Source organism: Equus quagga, chromosome 17 (genome assembly GCF_021613505.1).
Source record: "Equus quagga isolate Etosha38 chromosome 17, UCLA_HA_Equagga_1.0, whole genome shotgun sequence".
In the NCBI taxonomy this organism is placed as follows: domain Eukaryota; kingdom Metazoa; phylum Chordata; class Mammalia; order Perissodactyla; family Equidae; genus Equus; species Equus quagga.
In genome coordinates this window covers 22946579-22959588 of record NC_060283.1, presented here as the reverse complement: position 1 = coordinate 22959588, position 13010 = coordinate 22946579, and positions in this window count along the sequence as shown.

Genomic DNA, 13010 nt, shown 5'->3' with positions numbered 1-13010 from the left:
TAAATTTGTTTTTCCTGATTTGGAACTTGGTGTAAATGCAATCTCTTGTGATCAGCTCTTTTGTTTCAGCAAAATATCTGAGATTCATCCATATTTTTCTGTCATAGTATCTTATTCATTTTTATTTCTGCATAATGTTTCATTGTATGGATATGCCACAATTTGCTCAATGGACGTTTAAAGACCTGCAAAATCTCAAGGAAAAAGTATATACATAGGTATAAAACACAAAGATGCAGGATCTGGGAACAGAAGAGTCAGTTAAAAATACTTCTCAAGGTGATGCTAAGGTAAGAAAGAAGCTGAAGAGAACACAGGACTTAGGATGGAGTCTAAAACAGACTGAAAAAGACGTTCTTTCCTCATTCAATTGCCTTAGCACCTTTGTTGAAAATAAATTGAATTCACGTGTGCAGGTCTATTTCTTGACTCTCTTCTCTGACATTAATCTATATGTCTATCTTTGTATTAATACTAAATGTCCTGATTACTGTAGCTTTTTGAGAATAAATTTTGAAACCATGTAGAGTAAGTCCTCCCAGTTTGTTCTTCTTTAAAGTTGCTCTATTTATTCTGAATTACTTGCATTCTGGATTCTTCACAAATTTTAGTATCAGTTTAGCACTTCCTGTAAAAATTCCTGATGGAATTGTGATTGGGATTTTGTTGGGTCTTCCAATAATGATCATATTATTTCTCTCAACATATTGAGATCTTCTTTAATTTCTCTCAGTAAATTTTTGTAATTTTAAGTGTAGAGATCTTAGACATCTTCTGTAGATTTATCCCTCAGTATTATAGATGATTTTTAAGCTTGTTTTCCAATTGTTTGTTACTTGCGTATAAGAATATAGTTACTTTTTTGTACATTAGCTTTTCATCTTGTGATCTTGCTAAACTCACTGGTTCTAATAGTTGTTTTATAGATTTTCTGGGATTTTCTATGTAAGCAATTATATAATATTATTTGAAAATAGAGATAATTTGTACTTATTTCTTTCCCACTTTATAATTTTTTAAGTAGTGAAAGTAGGTATCTTCACTGTATTCCAAGTCTCGGGGGCAGATGATTCAATCTTTCATCATTAAGTATAATGTTGACTGAAGTGTTTTTCCTAGATGACTTCTATTATTTTGAGGAATTTTCCTGTTATGACTTGCTTGCTCGATGTTTTTTATCATGATTTTTTTTTAGTTTTTCCAATTTTGCCAAATTTTTATTTTTATTCATTTGTTGGAATTGTAATATGTTTTTTCTTCTTTATTCCCTTGATGTACTACATTACACAGACTGTTTTTTGAATGTTGAACCAGTCTTGCATTCCTGGAATAAATCCTGCTTGGTTATAATATATTATCTTATATATTCTTAGATTCAATGTTAATATTTCAGAGGATTTTTGGATCTAAATTCATGAAGAACATGAGTTTGTAATTTTTAAGATGTCTTTTTCATGTTTTGCTGTTAAGGTTATGATGAGCAAAAATCACTACCTCTCAATTCAAAAAAACAACTATATAAGATGGGTAAAATTTCTTTTGTGAATATTTGATGGAATTCACTAGTGAAACTGTATGAGCCCAGTATTTTGCAGGAGGAAAGTTTTGATAGCAACTTCTATTTCTTTAATACATATACCACTATTCAGATAAATTTCTATTCATTTACAATAAATGAGGTTATTATTTACCTAATGAAGTAGAGTTAAAGTAATTGTTTAGTTTTTGTCTGATAGTTCTTACATCTAATTTATCTTGGGGTTAGCATTTATTGGTTGTCTTAGCCTTCAGCAATCACATCCCTGGTTCTTCGTATACTGAGTAATTTCAGGTTACACCCTGGACATTGTGAAGGTTGTGTTGTGTAGATTCTGGGTCCTGTTACTATCCTCTGGAGAATCTGAATGTTTCCGTGTTTCCAACCTGGTTAGATTTAGACTGGAAGTTATGTCGTGCACCCTATGGGTGATTGTTTGAATCTCAGTTCTAAGCCTTTGCTCTACTCCTGTGCTTGCGTAGCTCAGGGGTCAGACGAAAGTGTTGCAGCTGCAGGGGTTCTATTTTCTCATTCCTCTAGTCATAAATGTGAGGGTTTTATCAGACTTTTAGGATGCCAGGCATTATGCTGCTCTGGACTGATACTTATTTTTAGGACAAAATCAAGAGGCAAAAAAGAGACAAGAAATTCAAACCATGTGGGTTGCGTGTACATTGCTTCTTCAGATGCTGACCCTCCTTCACGATCTACCCGCGTGTGTTTATTTTCATAGTCCTACATAGTTGCTTTTGTTGTTTTTGGTTTTGTACTTTGCTCAGAATTTTTAGTTTCCTGTAGTGGGAGAGATGGACAGCATGGGCTTACACTGTCAAGCAGATCTGGAGCTCCCCACTCTAGCAGGCATTGTTTTTGAACAACCTGGGTGAAAAGTTTTACTACATCTATTTCTATGTTTAGTAATGTTCTTTTTTAAAGATGTGCATTATTACATAGTCTGAGTGGAATTACAGTTTTATTTCTTCGGTTTTCAATTCTTATAACGTTGATGTTTACAACCCTGGATAATACTCTCAATATGATGTTGACTAGAGAGAGTGGTAATAGCATCCTTGATTGAATCCAGAATTAAAAGACAATGCATTAAATTTTTCACCCATAAATATTACTTTTTGTTGTGATATTGGGTGGTTATAAAAGTTCTCTTGCATTATTTGCTTACTAAGGTTTCTTTTCTTTTAAGTCATAAATGAATATTGACTGCTTTTCTGAATCTATTGATGTGATCAAATGATTTGATTCTTTTGAACTGATACTTTGGGGAATAACATTAATACCATTTCTAATTCAAAGCCAAGTTTTTTCATACATCTAAATATAAATATAGATATCAACATAAATTTATTTCATAGCTGGATTTTGTTGGGTAATATTTTATTTATTATGTTTTAGTTGGTGTTGATGTATAATTTTCCTTTGTCATATAATTCTTGTCTTGCATTTGATTGAAAGTTATGATAGTATCATGAAAGAATTTTGAGAATATTGCTTCTTTTTCAATTCTCAGAAGTCTTCATATAAAGTTGAAAATATCTTTTTTCAATAGCATTTTTTCCTCTGATTAAATATATTTTAGATTTATAGGCCTATATAAACCTTAAAATTTTTTTTGAAATGCTATGTTTTTCTCAGCTATTGTAGATTTCATTCAAATTTCCAAACTTATTGGCATATAATTTCCTATCATAGTCCTTTGTCATTTTTGAAAAATCAGACCTGTGTCTGTAATTTTGCCCTCTTTGCACTTCTTATTATAATCCACACTACGTTATCCATTTTGTCTTGATCAGTGTTAACAGAGATTTGTTGATTTTACCAGCCTTTCAAATAATCAACATTAATTTTATCTACTAATTTCTTCTTTCTGTCTTCTTCTGGTTGTTTCTGTTTTTCTTTGTCTAGTTTTTGAAATTGAATACCTTTCTCAATAATTTTTAGCATTTTCTTTTGTTATAGACATTAATAGCTATAAAATATCTATAAATTCAGTTTCGCAGTAACTCACATATTTGAAATGCAGTAATTTTTTAATTTTTCATGATAGTTTCCATTAAAATCTCATTTAAATTTCCATTATTTGGCAATATATGACTTTTGCTTTAATTTCAAGGTTCACATTTTTTTCTCTACTTATATTTCTGATAATGACATTGAAATTAACTGCATAACTAGTAGAGGACACTGTGCAAAATAATAATTGTTTAGATGCTATAATATTCCATTTTTGCTCGAAAAGAAAGAATGTTTTTAAACTAGTGGATATAGGGCTCAGCATATGTTTATTAGCTTGGCTAAAATTGATGTAATTTTATATCAATTTTGTTCAAAGAAAAGGGTTCAATTTTCTGAAGCCGATGAAAGATTTATCTTTCTTTCTTGTAATTTGATAGATTTTTACCTTACATATTTGGATGCTAAATCAATGGCTGCTTATGAAGTTTGAATTTTAAATTTCAAATTAAACCTCTTTAGTTCCAACAATGTTTTTTGCCTTGAAGTTTATTTTCTCTGATATTATTTTTTCTGATATTAAATTGCCGCATATTTACTTTACCTGTTAATTGCCTGCCTTCTGTCTTTCCATCTTTTTAAAATTTGAATATATCTTTATCCTTATGTTTTAACTGTGGGTATAATAACTATATAAGTGGATCAAAAAATCTAATCTGAAGGTCTCTGTCTTTTAATTGCTTACTTTAATTCTTATGAATGTATAATAAAATATGATATAATAGTGACTAATTTAATACCTATTATGAAAACATGTTTTATTGTTGTATGTGTTCTGCTTTTAATTTTTCTTCCATCTTGCCTTCTGTCTTGCACGGAATTGAAATTTTCAACTAAGTCTTCCTCATTCTATAAATTTTGAAGTTATGCACATTTATTTTTATTTATTATTTAATTTATTTCTTAACCATTAAAATGAGAGCATGGACATTTAGTTTAATAAAGTCTAAGTTTATTCAATTTTGTTATCCTTCTTCCAAATAATATGAGATCTTTTGAACAACTAAATTTCAGGCTTCTTGTTCCCTTCTTACATTGCTATTTTTCATCAGCATTTTAGTTTTTTCCAAGCTTTTAAATACTTAAATTAGACTGTATTGCTAGAATTTTGTACAGTCATTATACCTAACTTCTAGGATCATTTTTCTTTTTCCCCATTTTCGAATCATATTTTAGCTAAAAGTTACGATTCTAAGTTAAGTGTTATTTTCTTTCAGCAATTGGAAAATATTAGTTTACTTTCTGGTTTTAAATTTTTCACTTGAATCTGCATCATTTTAATTGTTTTACTTTATACATAATCAGTCTTTTTATAATTGCATGTAAGAGTTCTCTTTGTCTTTGGGTTTTGAAGTTTTTCTTGCAATAAATCTTTTGTGGATTGTTTTTGCTTTTCGTACTTTAGATTTCATTATGCTTCCTGAATTAAAAGATATATGACTTTTATAGATTCTGGAAAATTCCCTTCTATTTTTTCTCTCTCTCTTTAAAATATTACCTCTGCCACATTCGTTTTACTGTATGCATATCTACATTTGGGGCATGTGAGACCTTCTCATTTTATCCTTCTTGTCTCAATATCTTTCACATTTTCTGTTTCTCTGGCTTGGAAATCTCTATATCTAGTTTAAGAATTAAATTATGAATTTCAAGAACATTTGACAGTGATGGGACGAAATTGGGGACTAAGAAAACCTTGGACCAAATATAAAGATTCATTACACAGACAAAGAACTCTGCCTTCACATATCTCACAACACAGCCAAGAAGACAGAGAGGAGAAACTTACCTTAATGACAATGCAGTGTAATTACTAGATGTGTGCATTACATTTGGCAGTGAGAGCACAGAAAAAGGAATATTTATGAGGTGAGTGGTTTGGGTGCATTGTTTAATCTTTCTACACAACCATATTCTTATCCGTGAAAACGGACATGATAATAACAACTACATTATGCTTTGGAAGACTGAATAAGATAATGTTTTTAAATCTGTGAGGAACGTACATGACACGTTGAAAGACAGCAGTAAATGAGATTAAATTGTGGAATAGAAAAACAAAAATAATAGTGGAAAATCTGCCTGGAGATGCAGATGAGAGGATCCATATGAGAAAGATGAGTAGGAGTTTCCTAGAGGCAGAGGGAGATGGGGGAGAGAATGCCATTCTAAAAGGAGAGAACAGGAAGCTCAGAAAGAGCTTACATTTATTGAGAGCAAGCTACGTACCAGACACTATGCCAGGGGTCAGTGGCACCTGGGCCGAATCTGGCTGCTGGCTGTCTGTTTTTGTAAGCAAGGCTTTATTGGAACATAACCATGATCATCTGTTTACACATTGCCTATGGCTGCTTTTGCACTACAACGGTAGTGGCCAACAGAGACTGTATGGCCGTTATTATAGCTTAAAATATTTACTATCTGGCCTTTCACAGTAAAAGTTTGCTTATCCCTGGACTATACTAAGAGCTAAGGACTAAGGAGTGAATTGCCTCATTTAATTATCACAGTATTTAACTCCAAGGGAAAATGAAAAACTGTGGTCACTTAAAGAAGGGCAATTACTTGAAATTTGCTCAAGTATAATAATGGGTGGCCAAGCCCTGGTGGTCTAGTGGTTAAGACTCGGTGCCTTCACTGCCAAGTGTGAGTTTGTTTTCCAGTCAGGGAACCACCACATCCATCTGAATGTTGTCATACTGTGGTAACTGCGGGTTGCTGTGATGCTGAAAGCTATGCCACTGGGATTTCAGTGCCAGCAGGGTCACCCATGGTGGACAGATTTCAGTAGAATTTCCAAAGACAGATTAGGAAGAAGGACCTGCCTACTCACTTCTGAAAAGATTGTTTGTGAAAACCCTGTGAATAGCAGCGAGCACTGTCTGATAACAGCACTATTTTGAGAGGATGGTGTAAAAAGACCAGGCAGAGTTCTGCCCTGCTGTTCACAGGGTCAGAGGAGTCTTCAGAATGGACTCCACGGAGCTAATAATGACAAATAATATCGAGTTGGGTGGGGAGTTTGTGGTGAAGGATAGGAGTTGAGGCGAGAAAGGCAAGTTGCAGTTTTTAATTATTTCATTCATTGAAAATAATGGCGAGGCAGTGGGAGACTAGCTGGATCAAACAGAGTATAAATTTCCAAAATTAGGTGCATGGCTACCTGCTTAGGTGGCATAGAACAGACCCTTATCTACTGTTCCTGCCACTGGAAGTCAGTCTTTTCTCACATATTTGCTTTTACTCTTTGCTTGGTCAATATATGTCTGCTATTCCTAAGAATTTAGCTACAGAAAGACTTCCTCATCTTTTCCAAAGCTTTCCTCCACACCCGCTCCTATCTCCTCACCCATCTTCAGGATTTCTGTGTGTGGATTTTTTTCTTTTCCCCTCTGATTACATCTTATCTGAGCTGCTGAATTTTTGCACAGCCATAGCCTACCCTAACTCTGACCCTCATTCTGATCTGTCCTGCCAAGAGTTTTCTGAGTTTGTGAGTCAACATTTAAAATAAATACAGGAATTGGGCTGTAATGCTCTTAAGATATTTCGCTCTCAGGAGGGTGTTGCTATTTCCCAAGGTGGAAGATGCTCCTAAGTCATGAACCTCAGCTCTAATTCCCGAAAGCAAATCTGTTTGCATCGCAGTTCATTTTTGAGAAGTTTGCAATATGCCTACCTCAAGGAGATCCCAGAACACAATGTTAAGCACAATTGTTGAATTCTCATGAGTGAAATGAAATCAATATTTGAGATATATGGGTTATGCAGATTAACAGGAAGGAAAAAACAAGATAGTCTGACCTGGTCAGGAAAGGCTTCTCAAATGAGAGAAGTTAACATTTAAACTGCAACTATGAAAAATGCATAATAATCAAGTACAACTGTAAGAATAACAGCATGTGTGAGGATAGATAGCCTGCATGACTAATCAAGAATGATGAGGCCGTTATATTCTATCAGAGTAATTTAATTAATGTTCGGTCATTCCATTCCGTTCATTCATTCACTATTTCATTCATCCACTGCCATTCAGCAATCATTCCAAACACTGTGCAAGTCAACAGGAATTTAGAGATAAAGAATTTGCGGAGTTCAAAGCCCAGTGTGGCCCACAAGCATATATAATATATACATATATATTATTCATACACATATAATTATGCAGTGTATGTATATGTGTATATAGTAATTACATAATCACTTACCAGACTTCATGATGTGTTAGTTGTCACTCTTCACCATCTATAATTTTGTAAAAATCTAGCAAATTTGGTGTTCATGTAGCGACAGAGGTTCATAGAAGTTAACCAATTTGCTCAAGGACACACAGCTTGTAAGTGGCAGAACTGGAAATTTAACCCAAGGTTGTCTCTCACTAGAACTGACTGTATGTTATTTCCCCTGTCATGTTGCCTCTCTGGGAGACGTGAAAATTGCAACAGCAGAAACATATTCAAGGAAGCAAGTTAGCATGGAGGAGAAGTGACCAGCAATGAGTGCTGCAAGAGTGTAGTGATTCTTAGCAAAATATTTAGCACGATCCCTCAAGAGCTCATAGTTCTGTTGGAGAGAAAAACACCTTGTGCGTGAATCAGTTACAGAGTAAGCCTTTCTTTCATTGTAGGATATTTTTCAGCTGACATCTAGAACTAGGGGCTCTTCAAGCAAATGGCCATTCTACTGGTTTTTAGCCCCTGACCTCGTTCTTTTCTACTATCTAATAGGAAGGCTGACCAGCGAGATCTCTCGGCAAAATTCCCTCCTACCTCAGATTGGGGTTAATATGAGATAACTGAATTTGCCTATATTAAATTGAAAGAGCCCAGGGTGCTTTACATTTCAATCTTTTCCAATCTGAATTCTAAGCAGGCACTAAGCTTTCCTCGTCTTCTTTTCAAGAATTTCTGCCACACAAGTAGCAAAAGCCTGCTGAAGGACCAGCCCCTGGCTGACTGATTAAGTTTGTGGGCTCCACTTTGGCAGCTGTGGGTTCACCAGTTCGGGTCCTGGGCAAGGACCTACACACCGCTCATCAGGCCATGCTGTGGTGGCATCCCACATAGAAGAACTAGAATGACTTACAACTGGGATATACAACTAGCTACTGGGGCTTTGGGGGAAAAATAAAAAAGGAAAATTGGCAACAGATGTTAGCTCAGGGCCAGTCTTCCTCACACACAAAATAGCTGCTGAGACTAAGTTTAGAATCAAAATGAATTGAAGTTAGAGATTTAAGTGTACACTGGCATTTTTCTTTGTGAGCTGAAGGCTGACTAACGAAATACACTATATATTGCAATAAAGCTTTAGAATGTTAGTTTCATTCTTAGAGACTATGAAGTGTCCTACATTTTGAGAGTCCCCATAAAAGTCTGAGTCAAACCATCTCAAAGTTTAAGGTGCATACGAATCACCTGGGGATAGTGAAAAATGCTGATTCTGATTCAGTAGGTCTGAAGTGGGACCTAAAAGTCTACATTTCTAACCTGTGCTCAGGTGATGCCCGTGTAACTGATCAGTAGAGCTCATTTATCTAGCAAGAGGTGAAAATGTTGGAGTGACAAGACATGAATGTGGGTTGTACTTGGTTTTCTAACTTTCTCCCTTCCTTTTTGTCTTGGGATGTGTATTAATCAGTGTTTTCTAAAGAAACAGAACCAACAGGATATACATATAAAAGGAGATTTATTATGTGGAATCAGCTTATGTGATAATGGAGGCTGATAAGCCCCACAATCTACAGTCTGTAAGATGCAGACCCAGGAAACCTGGTGGTACAATTCTAGCCTAAGTGTGAAGGCCTGAGAAACAGGGGGACCCATAGCATAAATCCGGATCCGGGAGGAGAAGACTGATGTCCCAGCTTGACAGGCAGGCAGGGAGGGAAGGAATTCCCCTTCCTCCACTCCTTGTTCTAATCAGGCCCCCAAGGGATTGGACGATGCCCACTCACATTGTGGGGAGGGCGGTCTGCTTTAGCGAGCCCACCTGTTCAAATGCTAATCTCATCCAGAAACATCCAGAAATAATGTCTAATCTGGGCACACCATGGTCCAGTCAATTCGACATGTAAAATTAACCATCGCAGGATTTATGGAATAAAGTAAAAATTATATAACCAACGGAAAATATTAAGTGTGAGTGACTCAAGTAGGCATAGTAGGTTCTCAAAAACAGATTTTAGTATATTTCAGAGTGCAGTGAGGGAATGCGAAGCTGATTAAGAAATACTCCATATTCTCGGCAATGCTTTCCCACTATCTATGGTGAGGTCCAGTTTTTCTCCCATTCTGTCTCACCCATATAATAGTCCATAAAATACAATGAAAATGAATCACTAGAAAAAAAGACCAAAAAAAGAAGTTTAAAATATAAGCTTAAAAAATTTTTAGATTCAAATGATACAAAATTTCTCTGTTATGTTTATACAAAAGTTCCCGGTGTTTACTCTCAATTTCTCTGTCTTCTCTCAGACTGCTCCAATATGCAGACTCCACTTTGAGCAGCCTGGCTCTAGTGATGAATAGTTCAGTAGTTACACAAACCAGTGCCTTCATCACAGGATTGCATACACTAGGCACAATAGTCTGCACGCCATAAACACTAAGAGCCTGTTAACTGCTCACTAATGATTCTAGGTCCTTCTCAGATGAGTAATAGTGAAATGTTTTTATATTCTGTATTTCCTCCCTATTTATCCTCCAGTTTGGTCTTCCTGGCCTTTTGTTTCAAAAATGCATCTAAACAGCCTCACTGTTACTGAATTCAGGCAGAAATGTAAGGTGAAACACGGTCCTTCTTTTGGAGGTAGCTAGAGCAAAAAGACTATTATTTTAATAGGGTTTGACAGCTTCAGCAGAGAGTTGTCTGATGGTGTCTGAGTTACAGAGTTTTTTTTTTTTTTTCTAATTGTGAATTGAGATAAATATACTTAAGCGACATGGGAGCATAAATGTAATGATTTCAATGACTCCGTGAGGTTGTTGAAATTCTGTTAAGGTAATTAGTCATAAGAGAACATGTGCCCTGCTTCCCGATATTGAGGAATAAAACACAAAAAGAATATAGCTGGTGTGATACGAGTGAAAGATGAGAGCACATCTTAATATAGACCAGACTGGAGAGATTAAGATGCCATTGTCGACGGCTTTACCTTATCCATTGTAAGAGACGTGTAAGGCAGTGAAAACCTTGGACGTGTCTCAAAATACAGCACAGATGTTGTACTCAGACCCATTATCAAAATCAGAAGGAGGCATGAGTAAGAGCATTAGCATGGAGACAGTTCCCGAGAGGCCATCTTTATAAAACGTGTTAAGTAGAAAAGGTCTGACACACCTGCTGATTTGGACATTTGCCTCCAAAGCGCCGGACCTACGCCATGTGACAGCATATAAACCTTTCCTATTGCTGCACACTCTCTGCGGCTGAAAGAAAGCCTGAAGTCTTGGCTTCTTAAAATGTTCAATTATTGTCTAATTAGCTCTTAACTGGCCCACCTGCAGTATTAATACAAGATGGGAATAGAGAAACATTTTCCCTTTCTGCTGCAGAGTGTGTGTCCAAAGTGGTGATTGGAACTTATCGGAGCTTGTTTTTTTTCACAATCTTCTCTGTTTCATTTTCTCTTAAACTTTGAGAAACGCAAATGTGTCACAAGGCAGACAATTGAATAACATGTTATGAAATAACCCCCTATGTGGTTATGCTAAGAGGGTTCTTGAGGTAATCGCCAAGACATAAAGGATTAAGAAGTCATAAGGCATATGGACTGGCTTTGAATATTTTGGTCTTCTTAAAAAATGTGACCTTTTCATTCAGATTTCTTGGTTTTCTTGGGATCTTACATTGATGCACGTGTTCACTTTCAAACAACCATAAATAAATCCCTTTGTTATTGGTTAGATGATAAATATTATCTGTTTACTGTAGTTAATTTACTAGATAATTTTTTATTAGACAACTAATGGGGTTTTCAACTTCTCTTTGACATTCTTCTCTGTGGCCAGATAGGGGATACCAGAATACCAACACTTGAACTGCCAAGCTGGGAGTATCTGTCTTCTCTAATATATTTTCTTAACATACCTATTTGGGATTCCTAAGCTTCATTAATTTATGAGATGAAAATTTGAAAATGTAATACACTTTTTTAGAATGAGCTGTATGCCATTTATGTGTAGAAAATTAAATATATGTTTATATTTCTATAGTGTACCCTTGAGTAAATATCAAGGTTAAAAGTATCAGAGTCAGGCACAGGTGGAAGTTAACATACAGACAAAGAGAACTGATTGGTGGTTACCAGGGGAAAGGGGGGTGGGGGGGCACAAAGGGTGAAGTGGTGCACCTACAACATGACTAACAATAATGTACAACTGTAATTTCACAAGGTTGTTAACTATCATAATCTCAATAAAAAAAAAAAAGCTTTATGAGAAAAAAAAAAAAGTATCAGAGTCAGGGCCAGCCTGGTGGCACAGCAGTTAAGTTCACATGTTCTGCTTCTTGGTGACCCGGGATTCACCAGTTCCAATCCTGGTTGAGGACATAGCACTGCTTGGCAAAAGCCATTCTGTGGTAGGCGTTGTACCTATGAAGCAGAGGAAGACGGGCATGGATGTTAGCTCAGGGCAAGTCTTCCTCAGCAAAAAGAGGAGGATTGGCATAGTTAGCTCAGGGCTAATCTTCCTCAAAAAAAATTTTTTTTTAATTAAAAAAAAAAAGTGTCAGAGTCAGTCAAATTCTGGCTCCTCTATTTACCAGCCATGAGACCTTGAGAATGCTGCTTAACTTCTCTGAGCTTTAGTTTTCTCATCTTCCAAATGGTTATAATGAGTGAATTTACCTCATGGAGTTTTCCTGAGCATTGAAAATGACAGTGCTTGTGAGGGCCTTGGCCTGGTGGCATAGTGGTTAAGTTCACATGCTCCACTTCGATGGGCCAGGGTTCGCCAGTTCGGATCCCAGTCCTGGACCTACACACTGCTCATCGAGCCATGCTGTGGTGGCGTCCCACATACAAAATAGAGGAATATTGGCACAGATTTTAGCTCAATGACAATCTTCCTCAAGCAAAAAGAGGAAGATTGGCAACAAATGTTAGCTCAGGGTGAAACTTCCTCACCAAAAAAAAAAAAAAATTGACAGTACTTGCTAAATGCTTAGCACAGAGTCTAGAATATAATAAAGACTCTACAACTATGTAGCAACTATTTTTGAAAACATGTAAATAGCTTGGAATTTAAAGGAGATTTACAGCATTCATGGGAAGTACTTGATATTAATTCACTTCTCACTATAAGGAAATAGGCTCAGAAAGGTAGTTTGTACATCACAGAACAGATTAGTCCAAAAGATGAAACCAAACCCAGACCTTCTCTCTACCTGATATCATTAAGTAAATAATCCTTGCTTTACAAATTATGTATCCAGCAGTATC